The sequence below is a fragment of the Melanotaenia boesemani genome, chromosome 22 (assembly GCF_017639745.1).
Source record: "Melanotaenia boesemani isolate fMelBoe1 chromosome 22, fMelBoe1.pri, whole genome shotgun sequence".
NCBI lineage: Eukaryota > Metazoa > Chordata > Actinopteri > Atheriniformes > Melanotaeniidae > Melanotaenia > Melanotaenia boesemani.
Window position 1 is genome coordinate 19,214,446 of NC_055703.1, and position 21,958 is coordinate 19,236,403.

A 21,958-nucleotide genomic window follows, 5' to 3' on the forward strand; every position below is an offset into this window, starting at 1 on the left:
AAGGACCAAATCAGAACTTGGTCTTTGCTGCTTGACCAAAGTTTACTGCCAATGCTTATGTGTTCATCCACACATATTTCATACAGGACTTAGCGCTTTTACTAAAAGGATGCAAATACATCTGAAACTACTAATTATCATCTCATCAAGCTTATAGCACAATTACATCTTGTACAGAGAAGCATTTGTAGCATATGCTAGACACAAAACACATTCCAAACAGCAATGTCATAAATGCACCAGCTAAGCAAAGATAATGTAAAACAAATCCTTAAATCTCTTAATAAAACAATTTATTCTCTCTTTATTTATCGATCTAGCTCTGTCTTTCTCTCTCTCTCTCTCTCTCTCTCTCTACAGGTATCACACCTCACTTAGTTTTATATACTGATATATATCGGTTATCTATTAATTACAGACTAATGCAGCTGTTTAGTTCAGAGGGTATCTGTTTTTGTATTCTGCATTCAGTTGCATTAATTAGAAGAATTATCAACTCCTGTTCTTTTGTAAAGTTCTCACTTAGCAGCTAATCACCAACCAACAAACAAAGCACTAATTAGTCTGAGGAATTAACACATTGCTGTCAACACTTCCTGCTTTCTACTCCGCACAAGGCAGCAAATGAAATTACCTGAAGTTATGGGATGATCTTTGTGCTTTCTGCTCCATGTGATTTATTTAATCGAAGTCCAAAGACCTACAAACAAGAAACATTCAGAGAAACATAATTAATATATATATATATATATATATATATATATATATATATATATATATATATATATATATATATAAACAAGATTTGTTATAAGTTGATCATAATACTTAATATTGAATGTTATACTTACCATTTTAAATCTTAAAATGAGGATGGTTAAGTTTAGTGGTGGGTGTTTTAAGGAGATTTGAGGGTCTCATTTATATAAGGTCATAATGCATCATTATTTGATATCAAAGTGAGACCCTAAAGTAATATCTGTACACAAGTTTACTAAACGTGAACGATGTACTGTGATGAATCTCCTGTTTTTTCTTGCATTTGCAATAATATACACTACTGTTCAAAAGTTTGGGGTCACTTTGCCATGGGATTCAATAGGAAAGTGACCCTAAACTTTTGAACGGTAGTGTATATAATAAAAAAAAAAGCTTTTTGCATCATCTTTAGCTCACATGTAACTATGCTGAAATGTGCCACATCCCTGGATAATGAAAGCACGCATCATAACAGTCACCTTCCCCTCCTTTACTGTCAGAATACACACTTCCCTGCATTCCAAAAACACAAGAAAAATCATTACATAATGTTGACGCTGCAGCTAGAGATCTAACGGGGAGAGAGGGAGAACCTTCATTATTTAACACCCCTCATGCTGCATTCACTTTGAATCAGACCCAGGAATAACCTTCTGATCTCCTCCATCAAAGCTCACTCAGCCAGTCACCTCACAACTCCCAACGTACCCGACTCTAATCGGCACTGATTGGCTAATCATTGAAAATTACTTTTAATGTGATGCCGGTATGTGTGGGTTCTGAATAAGTTTGGAATGATGAGCCAGTGGATGAGGGCTTTTTTGTGTCTTCTTGATTTTAAGTTGTTGTGCACAGTCACTCATATGGATGTGATTTTGAAAGCTAATGAGATAGAGACAACTCTTTTTTTCTCTACAGAGAATAAGGACAGTCCAATGCATGAAAAAAAAACAAAAAAAAACACTACAATATTTTGTTATAGCCATACAGGGACCTAGCAGGCCTTTAAAATGTCTGTGGCATTCCACCATGATTTCACAGCATGTTTTAATGTCTAAAATGTCTATCTGTGCTAGTTGATATGGAGTTAATGACCTTTTTCACAGTTTCACTTTATATTCCTACTCTAAAATTGCTGCATACTACAGCTACAGTTGCTAATAATCCATCCAAGGCACTCATCTGGGAACATATGACCTTATTGAATGTAATGACATTCAATATCTAATGTTAATATGTTATATATTAATGGTGTTTTGCTTGTGTGTTGGGTTTTTCTAAATTAAGATGAACTGATATGACTATGTCAGTCAGCTAGTTAGTTGGCCCTGTATCTGACTAATTAAATTAATACTTTATTTATGAGTCACTATTCAAGCATAGATGCTACCCAAGGTGAATTACAGAATACCTTAAAAAATCTTTTTTTTTTTTTTTTAGGAAGGTAAAACTATTTCCAAATAGAAAGAAAAGAGAGCAATGATTTCTTGTGGATTTATAGGGGACAATGAGCTCTTAAAATAGCACTGTTGAACTTTGTACATATGCTAAAAATGGAGAGACATGATCTCTTTTAGCTGTATCCATTAGGGATCTAACCATCACATCTTGGATCATCTGCAAGATTTAAGGGTGTCATTTGGATAGCCAGTTAAGAAGGAGAAGCAGCAGGTCCATGCAGAGGCCTCTGAAGGGGCAGGTACTTAAAGTAAAAAAAATGGGCACATCAACCCTGATTTTTAAAGACTGCGAATGAGGCAAGAATCTGTTACAGTTGCAAAGAACTACATGAATGAAACACAATGTGCTATTATATACTGTAGTACAGATATGTTTTATTTTGACGTGGATGTTACAATTACAAATCAGATGAAATTTGAAGAGAGGGAAAAAATGGAGAAGAGTGAAAGAAAAATCTGAATAAAAAATCTATAAAGAGGAACCCAATATTAACTGCTTTTAGTGTCTTTTAATAAAAGCCCCTACTAACAAATGGAGCAGCCTGGATGCAGTGCAGACTGCAGAGATGAAGATACTCCTGGCCCATCCAGAACACTACTGCAGCAAGAAATTCTAACATAAAACTACAGACATTTAAAAGAACAGGGGAGAGATATTTGTGCAGTTTTTGTAAAGTTAACACATTAAATAGCAGAATACTAAATGGGATTGGTTTAAAAATCAGGCAGAGGACGGTAAAAGTGTTCATTTAAAGGAGCACAATGATCTACAGTTCAGAGGAGATTTTATTAAATTCTTTAAAGAAAAATAAAATTTTCCATTGTACTCGGCCTTTTAAAACTCTCTTTGGCATGGCACAGATGTTGCTCATGGCAAGAACTGAGCCACTTTCCGAAACAACACTTTGGACACAATCAGTGACGTCAGTTCAATGAAATAGTACAAGTCTTGATACACGCTCCACGAATATCCTGACACAGTATCACTAACGGTGTAACAAATTGGTGAGAGTGGGTTTATCATAATGAAGAGAAGTTATCTCTCTGTCATTGAGAAAAGAAAGAAGAAAAAAGAGCAAAAGAGATCAAGACAGTGGTAAGTAGTGCAGAAAAAACCGAAGCTAATTTAGCTCAGATTAGCTCAGTCTGCCCTTCTGTTGAGTACTTGGCTGTCATGAGGCTAAATAAACACAGCTAACTTGGAAACTATCAAATTAATGTTAAACTGTCAAGCTATGAATACAAAGTTATAGAATTTATAGGAAATAAATCAGATAATGAGGTGTATGTATGGAAGTTACTAGAAGTGCAGTTTGTAAGTGGTGTTTTATTATATATTATTTCCCAAATGTGTCCAGTAGGCTTTATGCTTCTGAGAACTGTTTTTATTTTGTGCTGTATTATGGTATGAATGTTATCTCAAAGAGTCATAATGCAGGCTTCACCACAGAGTTTAGTTTTGGAACCATGTTAAATGTTATTATCCTTGTCCCTGTAAGCAGAAGAACCGTCAAAGCTGCCAAAGAGCATTCAAAAGTTGCATTTGAGCAATTTAACACTTTACCAACAAAAGCCATTTATATTACATAAACCTGTTATCATTAAAAGGATACAATATCTTAATATAAAGAAGCTATACTTGTTGGAGGCCCTCTCAAGAGACTCTAGAATTACTTCTGATTACTTGGATCACTACAGTACATAATGGTAATAAAAAAATATGGACAGAAAGGCAGGAGGAGCACATTCTATCAAAGTTTTAGTTAAGTTAACGTTTGCGGTTTCAAACCTTTTATCACAAGAAGAGAGAGGTACAGGGGAAAGATGGAGAGACAGAAATGGAGTGGCAGCCCTGGAAAGCTGAGGAGCAAAAGTACACCAGGAAAGTGAAGTAAGAGTCAGAGAGAGGACAGAGACATGGAAGAAACAGCAGGTATAAATATTAGCCAATAAGTTTCATTACAATGTCTAGTGTCTTGATATTGTTGCAGCCAGCTGAGAAATGTAGTTTTACAATAATGTGGTGTAAATCCTGTACAGTGGACAATATAGACAATTCCCTTTATGTTGTAACTGGGGTGCCCTTTTAACAATCTGTGCCCAGGAGCATTTTAATCTGGCTCTGCCCATGGCAAGATGTAAATCCTGCTAACTCATAGAAAGTGGCTTACTGTGGCTGACCACGCTACATTACCTATTAAACTTTGTTTAACTATCCTCCTCATGCAGCTGTTTATGTTTTTGCTGAATGGGCTTTTTTACACTAAAAAATAAAATATTATTACTAATAATAGAAAAGGAAGTAATGAAATGTAATAAACACTACATAAAGAATATACATAAAAAATAAATTACAAACAGAAAAACACTCAACACTAGTCTTAGTCTGCTTGGATGTAGTGTCTCTGTCTCCTCCTCCAGAGATGTGATCCACGTAATTCTAACAACATGAAGAAACTCTTTGATTCTGGTCATAATGAAAATTTCTCACAATGTTCTTGACTTTTTTCTCTGTGATGGGAAAAGTAAAGACTATGATTCTAGTGTAAAACTCTCCTTTTGTGTTCTCTGGATTCACCGTTGCTACATTTGTGCGTGTGGATGTGTGCGTGCATTTTTGACTGCCATGATATTTTACTCTTCATCCCTCAATCATCATCACTTAGCCTATGTGGTTACTTCTCTCTGTAAAACCCCCTGTCAGATAAAGAGCTTCAGTATGCTGAATTACAGTAATGATATTCCCATCATCAGTCACGGTAACAGTGTTGTAACAATGGAAAGAGTAATTAGTTAGATTATCATCAAAAGTTATTCCAATCATGGTCCAATAATTAATAGCTGGGGCACCAAAGTAAAAAGTAAGAAAAACACACATTTCATAGTTTTTGCCCTCATTTGGCAGGCTTTTCTGTACCTTTGTCTTAAAAAAAAATACATGGAAAAACGTATACTTCATTTACTTCACCCACTTACCGATTCTTTGACTTCACTAACTTCTTTGGCTATTTGCTCTGCTCCAGCTTGCCAGCTTGCCTTGTGCTTCTTCTTCATGCTGTGACATATGATGGCTGGTGGCAGGTCATGTATTTTAAATAACTAAAACCAATAACTGTTCTTGTAAAAAAAGGCCACAAGAAGCCTGCACACAAAAAGAAAAGGGCCCTTTGGGGTCAAGAAGCAAAAGAGGCAGGTGCTCCAGCTCCTTTAGCCAACACTCATGCACATGTCTGAGAAGCAGTACTCTAGATAAAATGCTATATGTATGCATGAATTAATTCATACCAAATCATAACAGCATAGCAATGAAAATATCATCACATTGCCCAAAGGAAGCATATATAAAATAACACAATATGATCCAGTGCAGGCTTTATAGATGAACTGTTGTTTTATTCAAATATTCAAGGCATAAACTGACATGGGAATCATTGACAAGATTGGTGTATGTGATTGTGAGGTAGTTGTTATGCGCATCAGCACAATAGAAGCAGCCACAGGTGATGCAGGAAGATGTTGAAAGAAATCTAGAACTTTAATGAAATTCAGAAGAAGGAGGATGCACTGCAGGAGCAGAGGTCAGGTTTTCAAAAGATCCAAACAGGAATTGAAGCAAGAACACTGTAGAACAACAGCACTGGTGAAAGAGGTGAGGAAACCTGACAAACTGGCAAAATGAAGAAGGAGAAACAAGACAAATGCATTGAAATTTGGTGGAGAGAATTTATGTGGTACCCAAAGGATTTTTAGTTTTACACATCTTGCCTTGCATTTGATCATACAATACAGAGAATATAGCTGCATATCATGCTTTGATCTGTAACTAGCTTTTAAACAAGAGCCCTCATTCATTGTATTCAATAATATTCTGTCAGAAGGTAGCACCGTATACACTTCATCGACTTTTGCTTATCGATGAAAGGAGTTTATAGTGACTTGACATTTAAAATTCCTGTTCCCCCAAATTTTTGTATGCTGTCTGAAATGTAAATAAATACAATTTGCAATTATTCGTGAAAGATTTAAACCCCAAGTTGTATTGAAAGTAGAACCAAGACAGCAAAGAAAAAGTACTGTAATGGAAAGCAGTTCGAGAACTTAAAAACAACTTTTCTAAACATAAGATTTAATAGGAGCAAATCCAGACACATCTCTGTACACAGGGGGCAAGGCTGCGACCACTGAATGGTCATGATCTTCAGGCCATCAGGCTGCACAGCATTACAAACAGAATTATCTATGAACACAGTTCAATGGTAAATCCACAATGCAAAAAAGAAAGGAACATGTATAAACACAAACTAGAAATCCTGCCACATTTTCTGGGGCTGAGCTCATTAAAGATATAGCTAGAAAGTGGATGAATCTGACTTTTAAATTGTTTTTGGAAATCATGGATGCTGCATTCTCCAGGCTAAAGAGAAGTGGGACCCTCTAGCTTGTTATAAAAGTACAGTTCAGAAGCCAGTGTCCCAGATGGTATCGGGGGTGTGTTAGTTCACATAGCATAAGTAACACACAAACATATGAAGCCACTACAAATACTGAATGATAATAACTTGTTTTGGAGCAACATGGATAGTCATCAAGGCAATAACCTTTACAGAAAAGTTGTTTTTTTTTGTCACAGAGACAATGCAGTTCAGTTGTCAGCCATTGAGAAAATCTGGTGCATTACTGAATATAATATTCAACAAAGGGCCTGGGCTGTTGCAATCTAACATCAAACAAGTATATAAAAAAAACCTTCAGCTTTTCAAAAGTACAGCAATTGTTCTCCTCACTTCCCACACCTCCTACTCACAGGTTGTTGTTAAAACATGAGGTGATGCAATAGTCAGGTAAACAATAGAAGTTTGCAAATCTTTATACATTTTTATAATTTTTTTGGTTTTCAACATTTTACTTCCACTGTAAAGTTACAGACTCCTCATGATATAAAGCAATGCAATTAACTCCCCCCCCTCTCTCTCTCTCTCTCTCTCTCTCTCTATATATATATATATATATATATATATATATATATATGTATGGCACTTTGAATCTGACTGATAAACAGCTTAGTGCTGATCGTCCTGCAGGGGGTATTGTCAGCAAGGAGAAGTGGCTGATCTCATGGCCTCTGCTTCTTCTGCTGTACTTTAATGTCCCAAAGTGTGCCAAGCCCCGCTGGGGAGAATACTTCATACTTTCATTCATCCTGTCTTCTGTCTGGACTGCGGCCTTCTCTCCTTTCTTGTTAATGGCCTGGATATTTGTATGCCAGATTGTGCTGTGATAATTTGTCATTTTCATAAGTAATGCTATTATTCAGAATTAAATAAGTAGATCAGGTGAGCACCGATGACCTGGATTGTATTTAATTTGATTTGACTGTAGTCCTGAAATGATGTTTAAAAATGGGGTATAAAATGTTGCCTCTAGCAGCGAGCGTAATTATGCCAACGGTGTCTACACTAAGCTTTTGTGTAGGCTGTGCCTTTGACAAGGAAAAGCCACATAACCTGTGTGTTTATACATTTTCTGAAATGAACTTTTTAAAAAAATAATTGTTATTATGGTTAACAGTCCAGTGTAGATAGTGGCAGTATTACATCTTAAATCTGGTTGCTTTAAGCAGTGCTCCTCTATCGTCACCCTCAGGACCCCCTACCCTGCATATTTAAGATGCTTCCAACTCCAGAACATCTGATTCAGATTAATTAAACCACTCTTCAAGTTTTTTGCAAGCCTGCTAATAAACCACTTACTTCAGCCACGTGTGTTAAAGTATGAAACAGAGGGTCCTGAGGACCAGGATTGAAAAACACTGGCTTAAAGCAGAAAACAGAGTAAGACACAGGAAGTAATCAAGTAGCATCATGGCTGAAGTTGACAGCCAACTACTTTTCACACTCAAAAAAAATCTGCTAGACCTTGTGGGAGGTTTTAGATTCATTGTGAGGAAAAAAAAAAGTTGTGGTTTGCAAAGTCCAACATGCCATTCTCTTTTTTGAGGTCAAGGGACTAAAGCCTATCCTAGGTGTGACCCTGAGAGGTTACCAGTCCATCACAGTGCTAACAGGGGAACAGACATTCATGCATCCACAGAGTGATACTTATGGCCAATCTATAATCATTACTTAACCTTCCATATATTTGTCTTTGATCTGTTGGGAGACACTGAGGCAACCACAAAAATCCCACACAGGTGCAACGGAAGGATGTGAACCCCTAATAGAAAGAACCTAGCAGAGGTTTGTATCAGGAACTTTTTTGTTTCTACATTGCACCATCCCTCACCCCTATTCCACCTCCAAAATTAAAGAACTTGACAAAATTTCTCACACTACATCTTCAATCTTTCACTTTACACTATTTGTATTATTTTCTATTGCAAATGCTTTGCTAATGCATGATTTGCATAATCTGACATTCTCTTTTTTGGTGACATTTTATGCAGCAGTGGGAAATTTTCTATTTTCAGAATAGGATTTTGGTGTTTTAATCACAAAATCTTTTAATATTGCTAGCCTGGCCCCATTGTGATACAAAACTGGCATCCTGCCAAATTAATTATCAGATTAGGTCTGGGTTTTTTAGATTAGTCACTCCTATGGTGTTGTCATTTGCCACAGACATAGATTATTCTGCAGGGGAAACTGTTGCTGTGTTTAAAAACAAAATGCAAACACATAGTGAATGAAAGGTCAGGAGGGGCACGAAACAGATGGCTGTTCCCACAACATAAGTAAATGAACCATAAATTTATTTCATTTTAGTCCAATATGTTTATGCATATCTTTTATAGATAGCTTAGAAGTACTGTATTAAGACCAATACTATCTCTTTATCACAATGAGGCATATTCCTAATGATTCCTGTTTAAGCATTAGCAGTGATTTCTTCACGTTTATTATAACCTATGAAGCTGGGTTACTTTCCTTCTTGCTACCTGTCACTCCAACATGTGAATCAAGCAGTGATTGATAGAGGGGGAGAACGGGAGAGTGAGGTAGGGGAGAGAGAGGGAGGGGGTTGGGTGAGCCTATCCGGAGGAAGAAGCAACTGGCCAAGAAGCCTCAGCAGTTACACTTGCCAAAGCGATTACATTTAGCCAGCAGGCTTAGCTTTTAGTATTCACGGTCCTAATGTGACTTCATAATTTTGTACATGTTTTTTTAGCCGTAGCCGCTTTCTCCGTCTCGTGCTGTCTGTTCTGTGTTGGGCACGCGGCTGGGATTGGAATTTGCTTTAACTTAACGGCGGCAGTTGTTGGACCGGCGTTTTCGGCGCCTCCTCGCAGCGGATTTACAAAGCCTCCACGGAACCTGCAATGAGATTCAGAACCCTCGACAGCGACTAAGCATTTCAGAACCCTGGACAGCGACTCGACGTCTCACTCGAGGTAAGACAGACGAGTTGGACAGCTGTTTATTTGTTAATGTTAATAAGAAAAAAAAGAAGAGACGGGACAGAAATGAAAGAAAATCACTCCACAATATGTTGAACGCGCCGACTTAAACCAGCGCTGCTTCACAGTGAGAGACAGGACAGATAAGCCAAACATTACGAATGAAAATTGTCTTGATAAATTCCCAGTAAAACGTTCCCGAGCCAGTAAGTTGAACGTTTACGCACTGGATTTTTAAAATCATTTCTACTACTTTCTACCATTCTTGTTATAAATATTCTTTTAGGTGTTAAATGAATATTTTTTATCTCATAAAAAGGAGATTCATGATGCGTTGCGGAAGAACGTTGTCATAACTGTTTTTGGGATGGTTCTCGTTATTGCTTTTTTTTTTTTTTTTAAGCATCGAGCTCCCGTTTGCTTGAGTCAGTTTTATTTAAGGCGGCTGTTAAAGAGTAAGTGCGCGCCCAGGCAGAAGCTGCTCGTGCCTCATGTCTGCGCGGAAAATCAGCCCATCCATGTTCTGAGGCCCCCACAACACACACACACACACACACAAACCTACGTAGGCACACACAACATATACTGTACAACACACAGCCGTTTATAATCCTTACGACCCCCGTGGTTCTTCACTTCGCCATATTTGCTAATGAGCACCCAACACGCGCTCCTCCCTTTCAAGCCTGCACATTAAATTTAAGCCATTAATTTAAATGGAGTAAGGTTCAGTTTCTTGCTCCTTTATGAGTTTTTACTGCACCTACAGTGTCTTAAACCAAGTCAATCCAAAGGTTAATATAAAGGTTTAATGTTAGAGCATACGTTTACAGGTATGAAATATCAAATTCTTAGGTCACTTAAGGCTGTTTTTCTTTTCTTTCTTTTTTTCAGAAAACAAACAAACAAACAAAAAAAAGACTTCATATTTTGGTTCAATATGCTTGGAAATAAATTAATATTGTCACAAGTACATTTTATTTATTTATTACAAACCAAACACTTAATGCATCAGTTGGGAAAATAAGCATATATATATATATATATATATATAGAGAGAGAGAGAGAGAGAGAGAGAGAGAGAGAGAGAGAGAGAGAGAGAGTTGGACTTTAGCTACAGTATGTCTGATATGCCAAGTGTTAGCAAATGCTGTCAAATTCAGGGATTTACTTATTTTGTATTTCTGTAATCTCAGCAGCACATTAGCTGTTGCTGAGATTAAACATGTGACCTTTTAGTGTCCAGACCAGAGCTTGAAATTGATGTGACCACCCAGCATCCTTCTTCTTGCCCTTGCCTTACTCAGCTTACTCATGCCGCTGCTCTTATACAAAAGAAATTAATTCTTAAAATGTAAAAGAAGAAAAATGCCTGTGTCAGTCTTGCTTTGAATAAGAGGTGACCCCCATGTATTTTTGCCTGCTGTGCACTAATAGGCTTTCAGAGCCCCTTATGCATCCAGACAGTGTTAACCCAAAATGATGTGAGCCTACGTTTATAAGCCTTGATTTTAATGATGTTCATCAGGATTTTGATTACGCTGAATATTTGATCACACTGCGTTAAGTGTGTCGGATATGCTGGCTCAGACTGTGAGTAACAAAAATTAAGTAGGAGGAAGCAAGAAGTGTGAATCATAGACGAGATGTTGCTACAGGGATATATTCAAGTGTCCTTGAAAGAAACAAAGCACATATTGATATGCCAATTCTGCCTCTGGGCAATTAAACTCTGGGCACTACAGTATAGGAATTGCTGCTCTATATCACTCGCATAGTAAACAAAATGCAAATTAATCTTTCATGCTCAATTTATTATCTAATAAACAGACAGTGGAATTTGAATTTGAACAGTGGCCTTTCAGAGGGCAGGCTCTTCAAATGACTCTTACCTTTCTGTAAATGGTCTTTGTCTTGTTAAAAATAAGACTGTCAGGGTTGGATGGGCACCATATGAGATGCTCCGTTCAGGGTATATACAACATCTCAAAGGCATCTGTTGTAGCATAAAATCAGGGCCAGTTTAACATCCATTTGTCACCCAAAGGGTTACATCTTCCGTGGCACACTGTCTCAAATGGCTCCTCATTGAGAAACATGGCACAGCGCACAGCCTTAGGGTCAGCACTTATGAGTCTACATTGGTATCCAGGACACAGCAAGCTGATGGGCTTCGCTTCAGATTTTTGCATTACACAGATTGCAAACCAAGTTGCTTTTCATGAGTGTGCACTTTACATGCTCTTTGCACAGTGGATCATGTCCCTGCATGCCTGGAATTCCATTTACGGGTCTCTTAAAATTCTGGGCCCTGCTAGAAACGCAATTAAATTCAATATTGCTATAAATACATGACGGGCCAGCCTGAAAAGCCAGAGAGCAGGCAGAAGCAGCGAACACCCACTTGCTCTCCTCACTCCACATCCCCCTTCCCTATCATCCGTGGCCCTGAGTAAATCCCCTCCCCCATGCACCTTGGTGCTTAGCGAAATGTGGTCAATTTGAATGATCAACAGAGGACTGTCTGGGAGGCAATGGCCATCACAGGGAGTATTAGGCCACATTGAGCTGTTCCAATAATAAAAAATCTGCATGTCCATAAGAGTCAGTGGCATCAATCTCTCCCATCTGTGTTTCCACAGCTCTCTTTGGCACAGTCCAAATCTACAGAAATGAGAGTTCTCTGTCTTTGCTGTGCTAGGCTCTACTGGCCAAGGCTGTGGCATACTATCCTAAGCTGTGAGGTTCTGTGCTGTGCTTTTACTGAAACACAGCTGCATCTGATGCAGCAAGCACTCACCTCTTTTCGTCCTCTTCACAAACTCTGTTGTTCAGGGGGCTACAATATCACTGATATAATGGCATCCACTGTGATCAATAGTCAAATGGCATGGTGAATCAATAGCTGTACAATAATGTGGCCTGGGAGTGGTGAGGGGAAATAAGCCTGCAGCCATCTCATTTTTAACCCTGCAAACTCTTTGAAAATATTCTCCTCAATTATGGATAAAAAATGCCAACCTTTTTAATGAGCCGTGTATTATGGATTGCTGCATGATCTATGCTAATGTAAGCAATGCAGTTTGATTAGGAAAAAAAAAAAAGAACTGGCACCACTTTCCATGCTTGTTTGCTTTACTTTAATCACCACACAACTCCTCCTCACATACAGAGAGCACCAAAGTGCAGCCGAAGATGACATGCACAGCACAAGTTTGAATATCTAAATAGTGTAAAACCTATAAGTAAATATCCATAATTAGTTTGACTCTCTCTTGACTTTCTTGACAACTTCTCCTTGACACACTTATACTCTTAGCAGTGTTTTTTTTTTTTTTTTAAATCAGGCTAGGAAGTTGTGCTAAGTTAAGCTAATGGTATGTTGGCTTTCCCCAAGGAGCCAGAAAATTCATTGGGCTTTTAAGTGTTAATCAAGCTTTTATCTAAGTCTAGCTAAGAGAACTCTTAGATAAAACATTTTCTATGCAACAAGGCAGGGGGCAAAAAACATTTATGCAGTTTTATCAGAGATGAAAAAACAACTATCACATTTATCTAAAAAGTTTTTAAATTATACAGCATTTTGAAATGTTTTATCTGCAGCATCATGTGCATAGAAAAAAAAACAGAATGTTTTTGGCATAAATACAAATTGCAAAAGTGACTAGGTAAGGGGCACAGCTAGAGCTCAGCAACAGCTGTGACACCAGCAGAGAAGAAGATTTCCTTAAATAAAATATGAGGTGTTTATCTTTGTCTGTGCCACACTTTAGCACCACAAGATCCAATCCATGATTAGTGCCTGCTTAAAAATAAATAAAATAAAAGACCTGTGACCTGCTGCTTAAATTGCATTTTCTCTGTTTAGCTTCTCATGCTGAAAGAGGAACTGCAATAGCAATGTAGTTTATTGACTAATTTCTGCAGGTTCAAGGGAAAATTGGTATAAAATTCCACGCAAGCAACATGGTTAAAAAGTTTTCTTTAATTTCAGGTTTACTATGGATATTTTCTCACCACAAGCTCATTTAATTTGGTTCAGGTTGCTGACAAGAAAAAAAAAAAGTAGACAAGCAGCAGAAGCAGATGCTCTTTCTTTGATACCAGCAGAAATGTTTGGCATGTCATTATCACAAATGTCACCATGTACAGTAACCAGCTGCTGCTGCTGTTCCAAACACATGAGCACACACAGGACACCTACGTATTTATAGTCACACATATCCCCACCCACACCCTTCATATACATACGCTTACACACACTAAAAACCATGCTGTAAACAAAATGTGGTTGTGCTGGTATATAGCGGTGAAATATTGGAGCCATTGCAGCCCTCCAGGCATGCAGTTATCAGGGATACAGAAGTGATGGGAAATCAATCAGCTCAAGTGGAGTGGCTTGGTCAGTAGTAAAGAGAGTCTTGTCTTTTCCAGATGCATGCCTCGATGTGTCCGGCTTGCCATTCAGCCACTGGACCATGCATTTCCTGCCTGATCATATGTATTGATATGATCTATCTATCTTCTCATCTACCTACCTATCTATATACTGTAACTGTTATTATTTAAATGCAAATGTTTTTGTGCAAATAATTACTGAATGTGGAAGTAGAAATATAATTTACTGTTGCAAATATGGGGAGATGTTAGTGGATGTTGTAGTTTACAAGGTTTCTGATTTGCAGAACTGACTATAGTTTTCATTTCCACTTACATGATAATTTTTTGTATACTTTAAATCATTAGTATATCTCGTTATCAAAAGGCTACGGATGTTACAGCACTGTACAAAAGTCTTGGGCCAACCCTCATCTTTTAATATTTTGCTTCCGAGGAATCAGACTTTCTTGTAATCTTTTAAGTGCACTTGAGCCTTACCTCTTTAGGCTTTCTGCAGGTTTTTAACAGTAGAAGTAGTAGGATTAGGTCTACACATAACTTACAACTTCGTAAAGAATTCATTTCAAATTCCAATTTGTTACCAGCAGCCTATTACAAAAACATTTGGTCTACAAATAGCAAACATAATACAGTTTGACAGACATAAAAAAGTAATTCTGCACCAAAAAGGTGATTCTGAAAGAGCTAACTTGATATAGTACCTCAGCTTGGTGTGCAAAAAAAGAGAAAACTTAACAAGTGGAGGACAAAAAAGTGTTTTGACAGGCCTAAAAGAAGACACTCTACAAAAAATTTAAATATTATCTGACAGTGATTTTATTTAAGAAACAGGGAAAATTCTAGCAAGTACCAGACAAAGTACCTTAGCGATGTATCTGGGTAGGAAACCCATCTATTGTCTATTGCAGAGTATATTAAAAAGACTAGTGGAAATTTGCTTTAATCATTTATAGTTTTCGCATTTTAGTTTTCCAGGAAACTAAAAGATTTCTGTATCTTCTGTTAGGCCTATCTGTCTGCCTGTCTGTCTGTCTGTCTGTAGTATGTGTTGCACAGTTTGAAGCCAGCAATGCAGTGTGAAAGCACGTGGATCGGTTACATCTTTATGCCAACCTTATATCTAATTCATGCACTTTATTGTTGTTCCACAGCTGCGTACATGCTCTCTGAGGCATGCTGGCGAAAGCCAAGTCATATACAAAAAATGAACAGCACAAGGTAATGTGCTTTAGCTGGAGGCTCTGGAGGATTAAGTGTCCATAAACATTAATATGCTATATTATCCCACAGAGACTGTTTCCTTTGTGGTGATTTTAAGTCGGAGTGTAAACCCATTTTCCCATTTTCATGCAGAGTTCTAAATGGCTTCTTCATGATGGGAGGTAGGGACAGGAAGTGTGTGTCTCCTTTCACATTTTCCAAAGCATTTACAAGAAACAGCTTACACCATGCACAACCTTGCCTGCTTAAATGTCCTGGACTGCCAGCATAACAAGAACCCTTGTTAATCTGTCAACGAGAGAGTGTGTTGCTGCTACAAATGCATTTGTGCACATACTTGCTTTCGATGCATAGAGCTCACGTTACCGTTGTGCTGTTTCTGGTATATATATATGAGGAAAACAGCATTGCATGTCATACTGTATTTTGCACATGTTTTCCCAGTTTTCTGTCATTAATGTAAGTAAGTAGATTTTGAGTTTAGTTAGTGTATGTTCTCTGACATCTGTGAACATCAGCTTGACAGGGTATGCTAGCTCATGTTTATTTTGGCTTTGGCGTGTGTGTATGTGCATAATGTCTCGTGTGAAAGTGGATGTTTCTGCATTTGTGACCGAGTTGGGAGCTCTCTCTACAAGTGACAGCCAGGTGTCAAATGAGGATTTTACAGCGTCTGATTCAGTCATGAATCACTTGGTGTAGCTCTTAATTTAATTTAACTGCTAAAAGGCAAAGAAAACTACCTGAGTGGTTTAAAGAATAACATATTATGGTGTTTTTCCATTTTTTAGGCTTAAGTTTGGTCAGTAAACTAGTGAAAGATACATCTTTCACTAGTATCTGCTTTTCATTTTAATGAAAAAAGTGCAGGTATGAGAAACATAAGTCTTCAGACATGTAATAATAGATCATTCGGTAGTTCAATGAGTTTTAAAACTATGTGAATCATTTCTTTAAAAGACATCCCCTTTCTTTGGATAAATAAAAATAAACATGTTTGCAGTTTTGTGATAATACTGCAGGCTTTGGTTTATAGGAAACATTAAAATTCCCCAAACTGGAGCGCATGAAAAAAAAGCTGCATGTTAGCTCTGGCAGCCAATTTGATCCTGCCACTCCACTCACATGACATATTCCTCTAACTGCAGGGTATATCCAATATTTTTTCCATCATCGCAGTGTATTTAATCTGTCAGTGATCTGCTCGCTCTTAGCAGCAAGCCCTATTACAGCAATACACACCTAAATCCTTTGCTTTTTTACCTGCTGTCATTACTTCTCTTTGCAAAGCAGCTAACAAACCTTATAATCACGAAGCATCCACCTGTGGGATGACGTTGTGTAACTTGTATTCTCTCTGATAAATTATTCTATATGGTGTTCATAAAGTACCTACAAGATGCTGTGGCTGCTGCAGTTTCCAGATCTCAATAAAATATTTATCAATATTGTTTAGCCATCTCCTATCCACTGTTTATTAAAACACTAAAAGGAAGTATAATTTGAACAATTACAATGACCAACCAGTTATGCAGAGCATTCTGTTTAGCAAGTGTCTACATTATGTGCATTAGTTCTTATTCCTGCTTTTGTGACTTCTTACATTGATTTTTGTAATGCCCTTTTGTCAGGTTTGTCTAAGGAAACTTTTTGAGGCCTGCAGGTACAGCAGTATGCTGTAGCTCATGTTCTAACCAGAGCAGGAAAATATGAGCACACTCCTCCTGTGTTGACCTTTCTTCATTGGCTCCCCAGTCAGGTTCAAGTGGATTTCAAGGTGCTGCTGTTCAGTGAAAAAGTTTTAAATGGCAATGCACCAAATTATTTTGTTGACCTTGTAGAACCTCATGTCCCTTCTTATGTTCTTTGCTCCCAGGGAACCAGTTTTTAAGTATCCCCAATACCAGAAAAAACATTTAATGCATGTGTTTTCTTTTCGTGCACCTATGCAATAGCACAGTCTTTCTTAACGCTTTAGACAGGAAAGTTCTCTGGAGGTATTTAAATTAAATGCTAGAGCCCACCTTTTCTTAATTTGTCTTAATTTAATAATTCATTATTATTATTATTATTATTATTATTATTATTATTATTATTATTATTATTATTATTATTATTATTATTATTATTATTATTATGGTTTAAAGTTTAATTTTCTTCTGTAGGTTCAACCCTCACGAGGCAAGAGTTTGAGAAATAGTTTCCAAAATCCATCTGTATATTATTTGTCATCCAGTGATCAAACAAATAATACAAATTAATAAAAATAAAGCACTCTGACACAGAATAAACAATACAACAAATATTTCAGTAATCCAAAATCCAGTTACATGAACCCGTCATTTCAGTGGCAACAAACTGATTGGTTTGTAATAACTGCATTGCATTATTTGTAAGAATAATAACATACAAAGCCAGCAAATACCCTTTTGCATTTTTTGTCTGTTAGGATGTAAATAGTGTAGAAGACAGGAATTTGGAGATATCATCGGCCACATTTACAGAGAAAACAAAAGAAACACATTGCACAGTGACACTCCTTGCTTCATTCACATGATTAACATTCCTACTGCAAGTTATGTTATGTCTTCTGTACAATCTAATAAGTTCCAGAAAAAAAAGTGGAAGTAGAGAACCTAGATGGGAACTCATTTTTTACCCAGCCCCCCACTCAAACAACTAACTCTTTTGCGATCCATGTCAAGGTTGGTAACTTGTATTGAGAAGCTGTTTTGACACTATATAAGACTAAAATTGTTAGCTCATGTTTCCTTCTCTGGGGTAAAACTACCTATTGTTACCGTTGGTGGGCACCTGCATAAAAACATCTATAAGAATGTGTATACATGACACACAGTGAGAACATGTTTTTTGCTCTCTGCTTTGCTATATTATGATGTTTATGATCACAGAACAATGCTATGTAAGGGCTGCAAAAATGAAAGATGCTTAAAAAAGTCTAATCTTTTTCTTCTAGTGTGCTGTTAGCATGAAAGTGACAGCTCTGTTTAGATCGGGGTCCTTGGCTGGAAAAGAGACTCATCCTTCTGGCGACGTTTTATGCTGCCATGCTGGTTAAGGAGTAAGATGAAATGAGATCATTTAGTAAACAAGCTCATCTGAAAATCAGCCAGACACAGCTTGCAGTTTATGGTGTGTGTGCATGTGCACTTGTGTAATATGTAAAAGTGTCACTGGATGTGTAGTAGTCAACATGTGGAATCTGCATCTGTGTGTTTGCGAGCAATTATGTGTCACCATTTGTCTGTCTGTACAGCCACATGCTGCTCACTCATTATGGTGTGTGGTCCAAGTTGAATAACATGCTTTACATGCACATAAGCGAGAGTTTCACCCAGCTGGAGGACATAATGTCATTATCATAATCGCCGCAACTTATTGTGCAGACAGTATCCTGCTGGGCTGTTTATCTATTTGGTGTTGGACGAAAACAATTAGAATAAAGGTTATATCAGCTAAAGCAATGTCCAAGCTGGCTGAACACAGTAGATAAAAAGTGAACAGCACTAGATCATTCTCTACAGGGTGCTTATTAAAGCAAGTTAAAACTGTTTCTGGAGAAAATACTGTTTGGACAACCTTTGTCAGGGCTGTTGGTACTGCGCAGGTGTGATTGTGCGTAATTACAGTTTGTATGTTTTATTGTAATTAAGTCAGGCTCCACAGAATCAGCACACATGGTTCCCTTGGCTCCATGTACTGTGCTCTAAACAGAGGTTCTCATGATTTAATTACAGCACAAACATACACACAGATGACACTGAGCCAACTGTCTATGTATTATTCTGTCTTGTACAGCCCTCTGGATTCCCCTCTCTTTTGTCTCTTGCTGGCCTTTGCCAGCCGTCCACAAATTTACTGGTTCTGTAAGGTGCAAGAGGGTGATGACCTTCAAGTATGAGGCCACCTGACCCCTCTGCAAGACATTATTGCCTGTGTGTTGTACATCTCAGCCCAGCGAGCGTGGTAACTATTGTGTATATCATCATCGATATAGATCAGACTGAACAAGGGGAAAAGTCAAACGTCCTCAACCAGGTTAAAGCCAGAGCTGCTGGACTGATAAGTCCAGAGTTGCTGCTAGTGTTTGTTGCTGGGGGGATAAATTTTGCTTCAAATCACTGTGACTGCAGCTCTGAAAGGCAGAAGCAGCTGCTGCTGTGTCACTGCCCCTGGGCTGTGGATGGGGACTCTGGAGATACAGGGTTCCTCTTTCCCCACCTTTCCCTCTGCCAACTTTCTCCCACTCTGCTTTCACTCCTTTCCTCTATCTCCCCTCACCTCACTTCCCTTTCTCTTTACATTCCATCTGTCTTTCCCACCAGCACTTAAACACCAGCATCAACAGGCAGAAGATAAAGCAAGGACACACACACATACACAGGCAGCAGTGATGTACCCTTGCATGTTCTTCTGCATTTTCTGTGTGTGGGATAGAACACAAAAGACTGGACCATCTTATCTTTGTCTGTTGTCTTATTGCCAGGGAGTGTGCGTGAATACACAGATTCAAGTGCATGCATGCGTGCTCTTCCCCAAGAGTGAATGAGAATTTCTCTACATAAAAATGTGTGTCAGTTTTTCATGTTTTCAATGACGAGCTTTTTATTTTTTAATCAGCTTGTCTCTCAACTCAGCACAGCCTTAATAGGCATTCTGCAAGCCACTCTGCTCTGCAATTAGCTGGAAACCATTGGAAAAACAAGGATAAACAAAGATAAAACAGTCCATGCCTTGCCTGTCACAAAGCCCTCTATCCAAGTCAAATGCTTTTGTCATCCTGGCTGTGCATTTCTGCAGGTAGAAGCCCATTCTGCCAAACTGGTGATTATACCCTTGAAACACAACAAAGAAAAGCAGAAAACACTTATTAAAAGCCCATATAGTCCATTTATGTTGGTGTTGTTACTGGAACAGGAGCGAAGGCAGTCATAGGTGCTTCATCTTCTTCCACATACTGCTCTGGCAATGTGCACCAGGGGCTACTGCCCATAGTTTCATGTCAGAGCCAGGGACAGAGACTGCAGCCACCACGATGGCAGAAAAGCTCCATCATCCAACAACCATGCTCATCTATCCCCAGTTGGCCACAAGGTAAAAGAGACAGCACAGGCAGCAAAGAAAAAAAGTGAATTGTGTGCTTTTTCTTTTTTTTTCAGTGGCTTTCTATCTCTCCTTCATTTGTCACAGCCTAGAATTCTCCCATTTCAGGCCATTTCTTGCTTGAAAATGTTTACACTTAATGAAACTCAGCCAGCTACTCCCTGAAGCCTGATGCCTTTGAGCATTATTCTTAGCCTCAGCAGATCAATATCAACTATGTTCCCTGTCCGTCTGTTCAAATCGTTAAAACTTTGCCGTAATGAATTTTTTTTTTTTTTTTTAACACAAGCCCTCTGGATTTCTGTGATGCAACCAGCAGCATCCCAGTCTAGTAGGCTTTTCTTTTGACTGCTATATATCTTTTAATCTTTTTGCCAATAATTGAAGCATGACAGTAGTGGAATGTTCAGATTCCCAATCACAGCAGTCAGTCAGAGTGATGTAATTTGTTGGAAATCTAAAAAAAAAAAAGCCAGATGGAAGTGGGATGAGGAGCTGAATTGCATCATGGCAGCAGATAGATAAAGCACATATATTGCATTGGTCAAGCAGGAGCTCTCCTGCCACTATGTTTACATCAGAGCCGGTCTGCAGGACTCAGAAAGGTGAACCGGAGGTTGACCGGTGCCTTGCATCACTGAACTCGGTGAGTTTTACAATGTCTCTGTCAATAGCCATGACAGGCTACAAGCGACAACTCTGCACTGGGGAACTTGTGGGTGTGATAGTTTGAGCAAAAGAATAAATATTCCCTGTGGGGTTACACAGGAGTTTGTAGTTGGATGAAATACTAAAGCTTAAAAAGAAGAGATAAAATGCAGATAGAGAATTTAATGCACCAGTTTAAATGGATAAGAGGAAGAAAGAAATCAACAACCTGGAAACACAATTTCTTTTCAAATAAACCATGTAGAAAATGAAAGCCACATTAAAATAAGTCTACAAATGTATGGCATGACCACTGTGGTTAACAAAGTGGCATTTCCTTAGAAAAACTCATAGAGATTAAAGAATATTTGTATCTGAGGAATACCTTCTGCTTTATCTATTTATATATTAAACATCTTAAAATGAAAGCAACTAAACTCTCAGTTTATTACTGAGTTGCAAGCATTTAAATATCTGTATTCCTTAATATCCTCTCATCAGAAGTGAAAGTGATTTTAAAAGATAAAATGTAAACAGCTAAGGTTCTTCTCCTTGATAAGCAGATTTTTCTTTTTCTTTTGCTTTAATTTCTTACTCTGTCAGTATCATTTTCACATCTGCATTTATTAATTAATTAAAATTAGAGATGAATTAGTTTAATTTTAGAATACTTAATGAAAATGATAGTAAAAACCTTAATACACACACAACCAGCTATTTTTGCTTTTGAATAACATGTTTTTTTTTCCGTTTTATTACTATTTAGTATTAATTATGTTGTTCTAAAAGAAATGGTGAATCACAATATGATCTTTTCTTGTTTTGGGGATTTCTGATGATACAAGCGTTTCTGTTTTGCTTTTTTGTATCATTTCGTTCTCCTTGCTGCTCACTAATGAAACAGAAATGGCATTCACACGAATGTGACAACCAGGCTGATTAAAGCAGGGAA

The 21,958-nt window shown here is 37.8% G+C and overlaps 1 protein-coding gene across 1 annotated transcript in view; it reads left to right on the forward strand.

Annotated features, from left to right (window-relative positions):
* The first annotated feature begins 9,266 nt into the window (after positions 1-9,266).
* tmem121ab (transmembrane protein 121Ab) overlaps positions 9,267-21,958 on the forward strand; it is a 48,061-nt gene continuing 35,369 nt past the window's right edge. The window contains exon 1 of the mRNA XM_041975065.1: positions 9,267-9,606. The gene's annotated coding sequence lies outside the window, so the exon portion shown is untranslated. The remainder of the gene's footprint in view (positions 9,607-21,958) is intronic.